This window comes from Ictalurus furcatus, chromosome 6, assembly GCF_023375685.1.
Source record: "Ictalurus furcatus strain D&B chromosome 6, Billie_1.0, whole genome shotgun sequence".
Taxonomy (NCBI): Eukaryota; Metazoa; Chordata; class Actinopteri; order Siluriformes; family Ictaluridae; genus Ictalurus; species Ictalurus furcatus.
In genome coordinates this window covers 10,615,081-10,629,574 of record NC_071260.1, presented here as the reverse complement: position 1 = coordinate 10,629,574, position 14,494 = coordinate 10,615,081, and positions in this window count along the sequence as shown.

Genomic DNA, 14,494 nt, shown 5'->3' with positions numbered 1-14,494 from the left:
GGCAGAAAACTTCCTTAACACTGTAAGCTCCTTCTGTAAATCTTAAATAAACATTTCCTTTCAAAAAGCTTCACGATACTTAATTCCTTTATTATTACATACAGTAGAGTTTCTACCATACAAGTCGCTGTGAATTAGTTATTACTATAGAAATGATAACATATTAGAATGAGCGCTGTAAGACACATTACAGCTGGCATTACTGTTAGAGCTGCTATTATAGAAAATTAAATCAACACCTTCTTACCAGTCCGATTCAAGAATTCAACAGCATTAGGGTATAAAAAAAAACAAAACGTTTAAGAGTCACTTTTATGTTATTATCACCTGAAATGATGTTTAAGAAGCTGCATTAAACTGCATCAAATCTCGTTACCTTCAGGCTGTGTTTTTGTGAATTGCCATCTTATTATGCAAAGCAGGTAGGGTCACTAATCAAACCCTGCTGTCTGCGATTCCAGCAGTGAACTCTCTGTTAAATCCCGACCTCTGTACAGCTGTTGTCGGGAATTTGGACCCACCACTGTGGAGCAGGACCAGGCCGTTGAGCATCTCTGAACAGATGCCTTTCCCCTGCTTGATGCTTGTGAGGGCAAATATTTGTTGTCGCAATATTTCTGAGGTGCAAAAAGGTTAATAAGTCCATGTCATGCTGCCAGATGCCACACGTCTGGGAGCGCACATCGATATGGCAGATGCCCTAAAAAGAAAACGTGCTACTTTGTTCATCATTTACCTTTTTTGTGTGAATGAAGCACCATCACATAATGTCTTTGTAGACACTACGCTAGTGGGAATAACAGCCAATCGTTTTAAATCAATGAGCTTAGACTTGCTTTTAAAAATACTTTTAAAAAGATACTAATCACCTCATACCAATGGCGAACACAGATCCATCAGCTGAAGGAAAGTAGGCTAAATGAGTTTTTAGCTTTATGAAACAGACCCATCAAATTACAGCAGAAATACTTCCAGTGACAACATATAATTTGAAATTTGCCAAGATTAGAAATCCAGTGCCAAACGGTGTGGGTTTCCCTCGTTAGTCTTCCACATGACTGGCTACTATTCAGTTCAAGGAAAATGTCTACGATCAGTCAAAGTTTTGTTTTCTTTAATTTAGATTAGGGGGTTCTTTGGGTTCTTTAGTATTCACAACTCCTGGAGATGTTAATTAATTATAAAGTCGCAGAGGTATCCTGCTTCATCATAATATTATAATCTGTATGGTCTGCGGCTATTATGTCGTATAAAGTCTAAACATAGGAATCGTGCAAATTCATGCTGAGCTGCATAAAAGAATAATACTTGAACCAGATTTAGCATAATATCTAAAATGCTAATACTTTCACCAACAGGCTGTGGTACCACTTTAACCCGTTGTTCCTTTCATATAGATAAGCGACTCAAGAAATCATCAACTTTACAATGTGTGAATAGTAATACAGAAATGTAATTGACTACGTTTACATGGACAGCAGTAATCTAATTATTGACCTTACTCTGAGTAAGATAATAATGTGATTAAGGTGTTTACATGAGTCGCTTTTAGAATACTCCTGTCATGTTCCCGTTTTACATGTTTTAGAACATAATTAGATTAATAGCCCGCGTCATTACGTCAGCACGCCACGTCGTCCGACGTCCCTCCAGAATTTCACGTATCAACATACAGTTCGTCTTCGTTATGGTACCGTATACAATTTTGGGTGTTTTTATTTAATTTTTTTACGAACGCTTTAAGTGCAGTTAATTATTTGTCATGCTATACGTGCTAATAGACAACTGCTTGAAGCTGTGGGCTGCGTCTCAAACCGCGTAGTTACCGTCTATATAGTAGCCGAGATAGATGTATTTTTCCCCACTACAGACCTGTTGTAGGCAAGTATTCGGTCTGGGATGCAGCCAAACTCTCTTGTTCGCCGTAAAACGTAAAACTGCCGTGTGCGATCGTGTCCTGTCGCAAAATGCGGTGAAAACTCTCACACGATGTTCATAATGTGATTAAGGTGTTTGCATGTCTGTAATACGCATTGATAATGCGACTAAAACAGGAGTACTCCACCTGTCTTAATTCGATTATTGCTTACTTCGAGTATGACCTTAATTAGATTAAGGTCATTAAAAATTGCTGTTTACATGGTAGTTTCTTAAAGTATGGTCTTAATCGGGTTAAGAGTGGATTATTGTTGTCCATGTAAACGCACTGATAGTGGAGCAGCCAAAATTCTTCAGGCCTTTCAGAGTTGGAAGTGAGGGAGCAATGAATTGTGAGGATGTGACTGGTTGGTTACAGAAAAGTAAATGAATACTACTGGAAGATATTAAGCCAGGAAAATACATGATGGGTTGTAGGAGTTTAGGTGACATACTTATTAATGAATTAATTAATTATTATTTATGTGTGTGTCTGTTTACCAGCAAAAGTGCAGAACTCTTAAAACCTGAGATGGGTAACATACAACACTATACCAGTAATCCCTTTAAACGGGGCCACATCTCACTAGCAGAAAAGAAAGAGAAAACAAAAAAGAGGAAAAGAGGAATCAGAACTGTGGTAAGTGGTGGAGATAATCTAATAAAATAAGTAAGGATGACACCTATACAGTGGTGCTTGAAAGTTTGTGAACCATTTAGAATTTTCTATATATCTTCATAAATATGGCCTAAAACATCATCAGATTTTCACACAAGTCCTAAAAATAGATAAAGAGAACCCAATTAAACATATACAAGACGAAATATTATACTTGGTCGTTTTTGTATTGAGGAAAACGATCCAGCGTTACATCTGTGAGTGGCAAAAGTATGTGAACTTCTAGGATTAGCAGTTCATTTGAAGGTGAAATTAGAGTCAGGTGTTTTCAATCAATGGGATGATAATCAGTTGAGAGTGAACACACTGTTTTATTTCAAGGACAGGGATCTATTGGAGTCTGATCTTCACAACACATGTTTGTGGAAGTATATCATGGCACGAACAAAGGAGATTTCTGAGGACCTCCGAAAAATAGTTGTTGAAGCTCATCAGGCTGGAAAAGGTTACAAAGCCATCTGTAAAGAGTTTGGACTCCACCAATCCACAGTCAGACAGATTGTGTACAAATGGAGGAAATTCAAGATCATTGTTATCTTCCCCAGGAGTGGAGACCCACAAAGATCACTCCAAGATCAAGACGTGTAATAGTCCGGCGAAGTCACGAGGGAACCCGGGGTAACTTCTAAGCAACTAAAGGCCTCTCTCACATTGACTAATGTCAATGTTCATGAGTCCACCATCAGGAGAACACTGAACAACAGTGGCATGCATGGCAGGATTTTGAGGAGAAAGTCACTGCTCTCCAAAAAGAACATTGCTGTCTGTCTGCAGTTTGCTAAAGATCACGTGGACAAGCCAGAAGGCTACTGGAAAAATATTTGATGGACAGATGAGACCAAAATAGAACTTTTTGTTTTAAATGAGAAGCGTTATGTTTGGAGAAAGGAAAACAATGCATTCCAGCATAAGAACCTTATTCCATCTGTGAAACATGGTGGTGGTAGTATCATTGTTTGGACCTGTTTTGCAGCATCTGGGCCTGGACGGCTTGCCATCGTTGATGGAACAATGAATTTTGAATTATACCTGCAAATTCTAAAGGAAAATATGAGGTCATCTGTCCGTGAACTGAATCTCAAGAGAAACCGGGTCATGCAGCAAGACAACGACCCTAAGCACACAAGCTGTTCTACCAAAGAATAGTTAAAGAAGAATAAAGTTAATGTTTTGGAATGGCCAAGTCAAAGTCCTGACCTTAAGCCAGTAGAAGTGTTGTGGAAGGACCTGAAGCAAGCAGTTCTTTGAGAAAACCCACCAATATCCCAAAGTTCAAGCTGTTCTATACGGAGGAATGGGCTAAAATTCCTCCAAGCCGATGTGCAGGACTGATCAACAGTTACCGGAAATGTTTAGTTGCAGTTATTGCTGCACAACTGGGTCAAACCAGATATTGAAAGCAAAGGTTGACATACTTTTGCCACTCACAGATGTATAATATTGGATCGTTTTCTTCAATAAATAAATGACCAAGTATAATATTTTGTCTCATGTGTTTAGTTGGTTTCGCTTTATCTACTTATAGGACTTGTGTGAAAATCGGATGTTTTAAAATTATATTTATGAAGACATGTAGAAAATTCTAAATGGTTCACAAACTTGCAAGCACCACTGCAGGCTAAGCCAATAAATGCTAGCATGTAGTTATGAGTTGGCACTGTATTTGGAGCACATAACTACAGTTATGTAGCTACAGTAGCTTTCTTGGTAGAATTCATCATTTTGCTCAAATTGTCTTGTTAGCTTGGTCCTAAGATATATTCAGAGTCTAAAAGCCAACACTTCACCAAAGGTGTCCTGTTGTGGCTAAAGTGAAGGTTTATCGAAGTTTAATCTAGCATCTAGCATGCAGAATATAACGCAAGCAGAGTTACACTATATGGCTAAAAGTAGGTGGACACCTGACCATCACACCCATACGTGTCCATTCTAAAACCATGAGCATTAACAGAGTGTTGGTCCCGCCTTTGCAGTAATAACGACCTTCACTCTTCTGGGAAGGCTTTCCGTTAGATTTTGGAGCGTGGATGTGGGGATTTGTGTTCATTCAGCTATAATAGCATTAGCAAAGTCAGACAGTGATATCAGCTGTGGAAGCCTGGGGTGCAGTCAGTGTTCCATTTGATCTCAAAGGTGTTCAGTGGGGTTGAGGTCAGGGCTCTGTGTAGGAGATTTTGAGATCTTCCACTCCAACCTTGGCAAACCATGTCTTCATGGAGTTTGCTTTGTGCACATGGGTATTGTCATGCTGGAACAGTTTTGGGCTTCTTAATTCCAGTGAAGGGGAAATTGTAAAGCTACAGCATACAAACACATTCTGTACAATTGTGTGCTTCCAACTTTGTGCCAACAGTTTTGGGAAGGAACACATATGGGTGTGATCAGATGTCCGCAAACCTTTGGCCATATAGTGTATTTTTTTTATATTCTGGTAGCTCAAAGGGTTATCAAATGCATTGTAGTTTTTTTTTTTCCTATTATCATAAAACTATGGAAATAAAACTAAGGTTTACTCAATGAATTTTCTGATTCTGTATAAAAAGGTACATATTAGCAATAAGGAGGAAAAATGCCAGCAGGGCCCCTTGTATTTCCTGCCTGGGTTCCCACTGTCCCTTGAAATGCCTCTGATCCTTACGCAACATGAACTTTGCTGGTAGATAGAGTCTAGGATTAAAAAGTAAATACAAACAATGGGCCTCATATATGCCAAGCTTCATCAACCTGGACATGAATGGATTTATTCAGAAATCGTTCTTACAAGTGCTTACACAACAAATTTGGTATTCATGAAAATCCTGTAAATAAGAAGAAAAAAACAAAAAACAAAAAAAAACCCATTTGTGTTCTATTCATGCTCCTGTGTGTGTGTGTGTGTAAATGTATGTACATTTTGCATGATTGCTGCACTTTTATATAAGGAATATACAGTTGAGTTAATTTTTATTATGTTTTCAGCAGAGGGCCTTACCCAGAGTGACTTATTCATCCTCGTATTGTGGAACCCACTCATTTTACATTATTTCCATTAATTAAAGAACAATGTTTTTTTAACGCGAAACAGGAACCCATTAATTAATACTAATAAAAGTAATCATTCAAGTGGTCCAATAATTGTAAAGTTGCTTGACTGTTTTAAATTTATACATATTTTTTTTTAAGTACTAATATACCAACTGAACACCTGTACCAACATGATGGATCAGGGTTCTAAAAACCTAGCCCTCGAGGTCCACTGTCCTGCAGAGTTTAGCTACAACTCTAATCAAACACACATGAACAAGCTAACCTTCAGGATTACTAGAAAATTCCAGGCAGATAAGTTTGGAGTTGGAGCTAAATGCTGCAGATTTGAAGAATCGTGTGATAGATCATGCTTCATTGTTGCCAATATCAAATGTAGTAACATTTTAGACCTCATTGACAAGTATAAGTTATTGAATGTCAATCATATACATAAATACTGTAAAATACTGTTCATTTGTATTATTTGTTATGCTTATATTACATCTGTTCATTTCTCAAAATGCATGAATAAAGTAGGCTTTCCCCCAGATTTCTTCTAGCCCTAGCTCTGTAACCAGTGGGATCTCAAACTCACAATTCTTACAGAAGAATGGTACTATAGAGGAATTGTTTCTGTGAAAATTTCAGGTTCGTATCTGGTCCCCCACCAGAGATATTCAACCCGAATGTTCTGCATGCACACTGTACTTGCTTAGGTACCCCCTAAAAAAAAATAAGACTCAAACCCTCCCCTTTATAAATTGAGCATTACATTTAGGCTTCTAAGTCTAAGAAACAAGAATGTGCAAGATGTTTATATATTTAGCTTGTAATGTTGTGTAGAAATCAGATTGTGTTTCAAGGAGCTAGGCCCGTCCTGAGCCGAGATATTGAGGTTTCCGTAAATAGCTGTATAAACAAAATCTGTTGTGGCCATGACACAAAGATGGCCGTGGTGGATAAACCAAGTGATTTTGCAATGCGCACGGTGGCTTAGTGGTTAGCACATCTGCCTCACACCTTCAGGGTCGGGGGTTTGGTTCCCACTCCGTCCCTGTGTGTGTGGAGTTTACATGTTCTCCCCGTGCTGCTGGGGTTTCCTCCGGGTACTCCGGTTTCCTCACCCAGTCCAAAGACATGCATGGTAGGCTGATTGGCATGTCCAAAGTGTCCGTAGTGTATGAGTGGGTGTGTGAATGTGTATGTGATTGTGCCCTGCGATGGATTGGCACCCTGTCCAGGATGTACCCCGCCTTGTGCCCGATGCTCTCTGGGATAGGGTCCAGCTTCCCCATGAAACATGCAAATGAGCCTGTGTCGGGAACATGCTTTACATGTTACAGGTGATCGACATCTTTCCGAAACGTTTGAAAATCCGGCGGGTAATTTTTGTTCGGTTTGTCTTACACAACTTTCACAAAAGATCGATAAATGAGGCCCATTTTTTTACTTCAAGTCATGAAAATTCAGTTCACCCTGTATTATATCAAAAACACATTATTAACACATGAATTGATGTTTTACTTTGTGAATTTAATTTCTTTTTGAAATGATACACTCATTTCAAATCTGATGACTGTAACACACTCCAAAAAAGTTGGGAGAGTCGACTGTTTACCGCGATGTGACATCACCTTTTCCTTTTAATAATACTTATTAAGCATTTGGACGCTGAGTGAAGACACCAGTTGGTTAAGTTTACCAAGTGGAATTTCCCCCATTCATCCATTATGCATTTCTTCAGCTGCGCAACTGTACGGGGCCTTTGTTGCCTTATTTTGTGCTTCATAATGCACCACACATTCTCAATCGGAGACAGGTCAGGAATGCATGCAGGCCATGCTCGCACCCCACTCTCTGCTTATGCAACCATGCGCTTGTAATCCGGGCAGAATGTGGTTTGGCGTTCTTCTGTTCTGGATGGCAGCATATGTTGCTCTAAAAAGTGTACATATCTTTCTGCATTAATGTTGTCCTCACAGATGTGCAAGTTACCCATGCCATGGGCACTGACACACCTCCATACCATGACAGACGCTGGCTTCTGGACCTGACGCTGATAACAGCTTGGGTGGTCCTTTTCCTCTTTGGCCCGGAGAACACAACGACCGTTTTGTCCAAAAAAATATTTGAAATGTTGACTCATCGGACCACAAAACACGATTCCACTGTGCTACTGTCCATCTCAGATGAGACCGAGCCCAAAGAAGTCGGCGGCACTTCTGGACAGTGTAAATGTATGGCTTCTGCTTTGCATAGTAAAGCCTTCACTTGTGTCCGTGGATGTAGCGGCGAATGGTGCTGAGTGACAAAGGTTTACCAAAGTAAACTAGGACTAGGCCTTTTTTGGAGGCTCCTTATATACTATGATTAGACGATTGCCTCACCTGTTTCACATCACCTTCTTATTTCAATTTGTCACATCGCTATTAGTCCTAAATTGCCCCTGTCCCAACTCTTTTGGAACGTGTTGCATGCATAAGTTTTAAAAAAAGCTTTTATCTTCAAAAAAAAAAACTATGCAGTTGATTAGGTAAAACATCAAATACCTTGTCTTTATACGTTTTTTTTGTTGTTGTTTGTTTAAATACAAGTCAAAGTACATTTACAAAATCACCCCTCTTTGTTTTTATTAGCATTTGACGTGTTTTCTAAGACTACCACACTTATGAACCGGTTACAGTATTATGTATAACATACTGTATATGGATCCGAACTGGTAGACATCCGAAGCTCGGAAGTGCAGGACTGAGTTACTATGCCTAATTAAGTACATGATCTGCATTCATGGGCCAGGTCACTCTGAACTTGGATTAAGAAAAGAAAAATCCCTCCTGTTCAATCTCAACACTACAAGTCTTTCTACCGGTACACAGACAGCAATCTGGTCAGTAGATTTATTTGTAAGAGCACCCTGAACTCTTTTTGTATACAACCAGATTAGTTTCGATGTTCCCTGTCGACACAGGTGGCACCGTGCTCTCAATCCCATGCTGAAAGGGCTTTGCAGCTGCCAGAAAACAGAAGAGGAAAAAAGCATCTGTTAGGAGATTTTTTTAGAGAGTGATTTACATCAGGTTTTTTTTTTTTTTTTTTAATAAAGATAAAGCCTCTCCCAGTAAATCCCCTACCTCTCCTACTAAACATCCCAGGAGCTTTTCTCAAGTCAAGCATCCATGCAGAAAATAAATAAATAAATAAATGAGAAAAAAGAATCCAAGTCTGTTAAGCAGGTTAAATCCTGAGTGGTTTGGTGTAATACGTCTGATATAGTAATGTGGATTAGAGGTCAAGTGCACACGTATGTATGTGTGTTTTGTGCTTTAAGCCTAGACGTAGATTCAGCTACAAGTCTCTTGCTTTTTTTTTTTTTCTCTCGTGTTTTAGAAGATAATGAGGCCTTTGGTTTAATCTGCTGCATCTTATAATGCACATTGAAATGTATTGCTTATATAAAACATGGCTTCATTCTTCTAGGCTGTACTAACTGTTCACTTGTGATCTTCTGTTTTAAAACGTTTGCCTTCAGCAAAAAGAAAAGAAAGAACTTGGAATTATGGGATTTGAGAATCAGGCAGACGACGAAAGACTTCCTGTCAGAAGGTGAGTCAAGGACCTTTGATGGCAGTGGGCCCAAAAAAAAAAAAAAAAAAAAAAAAAGGCCATGTACAATTGTCAAGGGTGAGAGGTTCTCAGCCTTTACAAACCAGCTGTTTTCTCTCAGGTCCTGTCCATTAGGAAGCCAGCAGGTTGCTCTCCAAGCCTGTACTATTCATTATTGAGTCTCTGGAGAATTTCTTAATGTTTTGAGTTCCCCAGCGGAGAACATGTTGGACCTTCGCACTCCACAGGTGGGAAATGAATTAGAGGAAGCAGAGTCCATTCCTGAGTGTACATAGTTATAATTCCAGCTGAGTGCTCTTCCTATGGAGCCCCAACGGGCCGTTAAGTTGTACTGACTTCTTAGAGGTGTTGAAATAAAGGCCACTCCAGGTCTGCGCATGGCTACAGCGCTCTCTCTTGCTCTCTCTCTCTCTCTCTCTCTCTCTCTCTCACACACACACACGTTGGAGAAATCTCTTTGCTAGATGAGTTTTACACCTCACGTATATCAACATTATGGTGTACAATATACTGTACATGTTATATCTGAGAACAGGTTTAGTAGTAAAGGATGGTTAGCATAATAAAAGTGTATTACACTTATTTTTTGCTAATGAACCACTTTTACTGTAAAATCATTATTAATAAATCATGTGATCACAAACCGATTCATGCAGTAGGAATTTAATCCATTTCTCAGTGTTACATGGGTAAAGGTTTACATTAAGGTTCATGATTCAAAATAAGTTCATATACAGTAAATAAGTGAGAATTTAATGAATAAATGTTACAAAATCTTAAGTGACCTCTGGTCATCAGGTGTACATATTGGCTTTTCAGGCTCCGTTTATTTTTTTTGCCAGTTAACCGCAATCATTATAATTAAGGTGGTGGTTCATATTGGACTTGAGTTTAATTATGTCAGTGTGGTCTTGATTGTATGAGCATCGGATAATGCAGGTATTAGTTACTTTTTTTTAATGTTATTTATGGTGTATTAATACTGAGGTTCATTTTATATAATGTCAGTTAAATGAAGCTTAATGTAAAGCATTACTGCATGTCCATTAGATAAGAAAATAATGCACCTAATGAAAGGAATTGAAATTCAGGAAATTTGCCTTTATCAAGTACAACTAATCTCCATTATATACAGTGATACGTAACTATATTTCCAATCGGGTTATTCATATGATATTTTCACCAGATATCAGTACTAACTCAAGAAATCTGGAAATATAAAGAATTCACAACATTAAAGTCCATAAATAAAGTTATGTGTAATAAAGTGGAATGACACAGGAAAAAAGTATTGAACACACTAAGAAAAAGCAGTTCTCCAAGGAAAGGTAAGGCAAGGAACTAGCTGAAATCTGTAAGTAATTATACCCCCTACTGTGCAAATTAATATCAGCTGGGTTAGTAAATTGATGGTCTATAAAAAGGCTTTTCGTTAGCAAGGTGTCACACAAGAAACATCTCAGGTGACATCATCACAGAGAAAACAATACGCAATGCACTCCACTGCTCACGCTCACCCTGCAAGACTCAATTACTAAAGAAAAGGCATGTCGAAGCTCATTTAAAGTTTGCTACAACTCATGTGGACAAGCCTATGAAATACTGGGAGAGTGTAGTCTGGTCAGACGAGAGAAAAACTGAACTTTTTGGCAGTCATACTACACACCATGTTTGGAGAAGAAATGGCACTGCACATCACCCTAAAAACACCATGAAGTTTGGAGGTGGAAGCATCATGGTGTGGTGCTGTTTTTCATCGCATGGTACTGAGAGACTTCATATAATTGAAGGAACTATGAATGAAGCCCTTTACCGGGAGATTCTTAAGAAGACTCTGCTGCCATCCACCAGATGTAACTCCAACCACTTTCTATGAATTTATTCCAATATCAGTCATTTTTTTCCTCCCATTTTTTATTTGTTTATTTATTTTTACACAAAACATGGCACTCACTGGCTTATCCAGGTGTTGCTATTTCACTGATAACTTACAAAGACTTTAAATGACAAATTTCACCGAGCCATCTTCATAGTTAATCGTGACATTAATAAATTTTGCATGATATATTTATTAAAACGTAGTGGTACAGTATGACTAACTGTGTTCTCTGTTTAAACAACTTTACATCATACAGAATGCATGCATAGAAGAAGAAGAAATCATGCGTAGAACATGTATACGATACGATTACCGTGTAGTACGAAATAAAACTGAATCATAACATTGTGCTCATTAGTGACGTCTACAGGAAGTAAGATAGTGATAGAAAGTGTCTCAGTATTTGATTCAAGTAAAATGAAATAGTGGCCTCATGCATCCTAAAGGGCACGTTGAGGATAAGTAAGCAAGTAAAATTAACTGGATCTCATGAGAAACCGGTGTAAAATTTGAACTAGTCATGGTGATGTGGTTGGATTTTCTTCAGTTTTATCCAAAAATACACCCGAACCCTAAGTGAAATTGGAATTGGAGAAATTGTCCTGTGAGACGAAACGTGGTCTCTCTCTAACCCTTTCTATATTTTAATTTGAAGCAATTCAAGGAGATTAATAGATATAAGAATATGGACACTACAATAATACTGTTATCATGTTCACTGAAAAAAATATCATGCTATCCCTCATATAAACAAATATCTGGAGATATCAGTCTCCAGGTTAATCTTCTGTTGAACATCACATTTCTACACAGCTATTATATTTTTTTAATGGTCAGGCTAAATGTGCAGGGCTGTCAGACCCAATAACTCCAACAGACACTAACATGGGCTAATTATTTTCAATTCCTCGCTATTTGTTTGATTGCTGATGGCACGGGGTGTCACGAGTGGCAGTTCTTCATGACGTGTCTGCTCTTTCATCCAAGTAAGCCATCTTTGATTTTAGCCCACAGAAAATTCCTCTAATGAACTTGCCAGCCCATGAGTGTCCCTCATTTGCTTATCATCTACATGGAGGAAATTAAGATGCCTGATGAGCAGAAATGCAGCAGGATCCTTTTAACAGTTTTTCTGGGCATAAGTGGGCATCTACTGAAGTGCATCATTACCTGGTCTTTAATGACAGCGCATCCCTGTTATAGTGTATTGATATGCTTCCCTGGTTTCCATTTCCAGCTAATACTGACAATCGTGACACCGATCCGAGTAAAAGGGCCTCCTTTTCCTGGTGTATGTAGCTTAACTCTACTTGTAGTAGAAAGAAAAAAAAAAAAACGGAAATGTAAATTTTCTGCCTTGTTTGGAGTAACTAAGGCATACACTCTGGGAAAAGTTAGTGCTTTTCTTAATTTTAATACCTACCTCGGAGAGCGTAACCAATCCCAGATGTGCTCCAGCAAAAAATACATTTTCACCCTCTTAAAATGTTTTTCTCCCCCTTTTTCTTCCTCCTAAAGACAACCCCAGGTCAATGACTTCCAGCTACAGTGGTGGCTAAATATAGATTTATAGAGTGAGTAAAGCTGCTCGTTTTTAGACCATCAGTTAATGGGGCCCTTAATAGGGTAAATATTTATGACTTTTTAAAAAGGAGTACGTCAATGGTTGTGGAATCACTTCTCTGTTTGCAGAAAAAAAAAAAAATGCTATGAATTAGGACTCAGGTTGCACTAAATCACAATAATAGGCATTCTGAAGAAAAACCTGCCTAAGGTCCCATTAATCATCATCCAGGGCCAGCACACTCCCATCGAAATAACGTGAGAAAACGGTTTAAAAAGTGGGAGAACTCATCTTTGGACTCACACAAATATCCTACGTCACTAGGCCAGGCCGTTCGGAGGAAGTCAGGAACGTGTGAACCTTGCCAGTGTTATGACAGCGCAGCGTGAAGGCCCCCAGGCAATGTCCTCCCCACGTTCTCTGATCACCTTGGGGGTCTTCACATCCTGTTCTCCTCCAGCAGAGAGCGAGAGGTGGGAAAGGCAGGAAGTGGGGTGGTGTGTGAGCCACAGATCGTGAGGACTTTGAGAAAGTGAGGGGTGGTTGGTTTGACCCATGCTTTCCCAGGAAGAAGAGCCTTAGGAATATCTCACGAGCTGGGGATTTGGGAGCCTGTTTCCTTTTCTCATGTACTCCATGCATTAAATGATTTTTTCATACAGAGCATGGGGACTCCTAAAGCTTTCACTACATGTACAGTCGTATATACAAGCAAGGATGAATGGATCCAGTGAAGCAAACATTACAGTGCCTTGCATAAGTATTCACCCCAACTAATTATGTGACCTTGACCTTATGATGGCAACTTGTTGCAACAGGATTCATTTAGGACTTTTACACCAACAGAGGTGAATACTTATGCAAGCACAAGATTTATTTTTTTATTTGTAAATAAACTATATTTATTTTCCTCTCACTGTTTTGTGGAGATTGATGACATATGATTCCATTTCAGTTCCAGGTTGTCACACAACAAAATATTGGAAAGGTCAATGGGAGGTGGGCGGGCGGGCGGGGGGTGAATACTTATACAAAGCACAAATGAACATCTTACAGTGCCCCCTAAACTTGATTTTAAACTATTAAAATAGTATTCATATTAATTAATACCCAAGTAAAAACTACACTGTCAGGATCACTCCCGAGCAGTGCAATAGTAAAGCGGAGAATGGGAGTTTGACTCCTGTCTCATTACTTTTATTCCTTGTCAATCATTGTGGCACTAACCAACGGGGGCCATCTATGAGCCCACAAATGCGGAAAAGGGCAGATATCACTTTCCTTCAAGTGTTATGCAAGCACATGTTCGCCTTCACCTTTCCTGGTTGGTTGCGATCATGTGATAGGGCAGAGTTAGCTAGTGGGTGGGAAACGGATCTATGAACATACTGTACTTGGACATGCAATTTGGAAACACCCTTCTATTCTTCTGCCATCCCTAATACCTAGCCCACTAATTAACTGCTAGCAAACTACCTCAGATTTTCCTCACATGAGTAGAATATCAGCTTGGATTGTTAGCGACAAAAATATACCATAACAATCAAAGCTATTTTCATGAACCTTAGGTTAGCTAGCTAGTTTGCTTAGCGCACAGTTTCTGTGGCTAGAAAAAGTTTCGATCTACATCGCCATGCTCTAATGATTGGTTTATCAGGCTTATATTACTCAAAATGCCAATCTTCATAATCGTGCTCAGTGATCTATTCAGAGTTGAATAAAAATGAAGCGTTAATTGGACTGTAAAAAGGCCTACCTTTAGAGACACTGTCATTTTGCCCTTGATACCATGGGAAAATCCAAGCAACTCAAGGACGACTTTGGG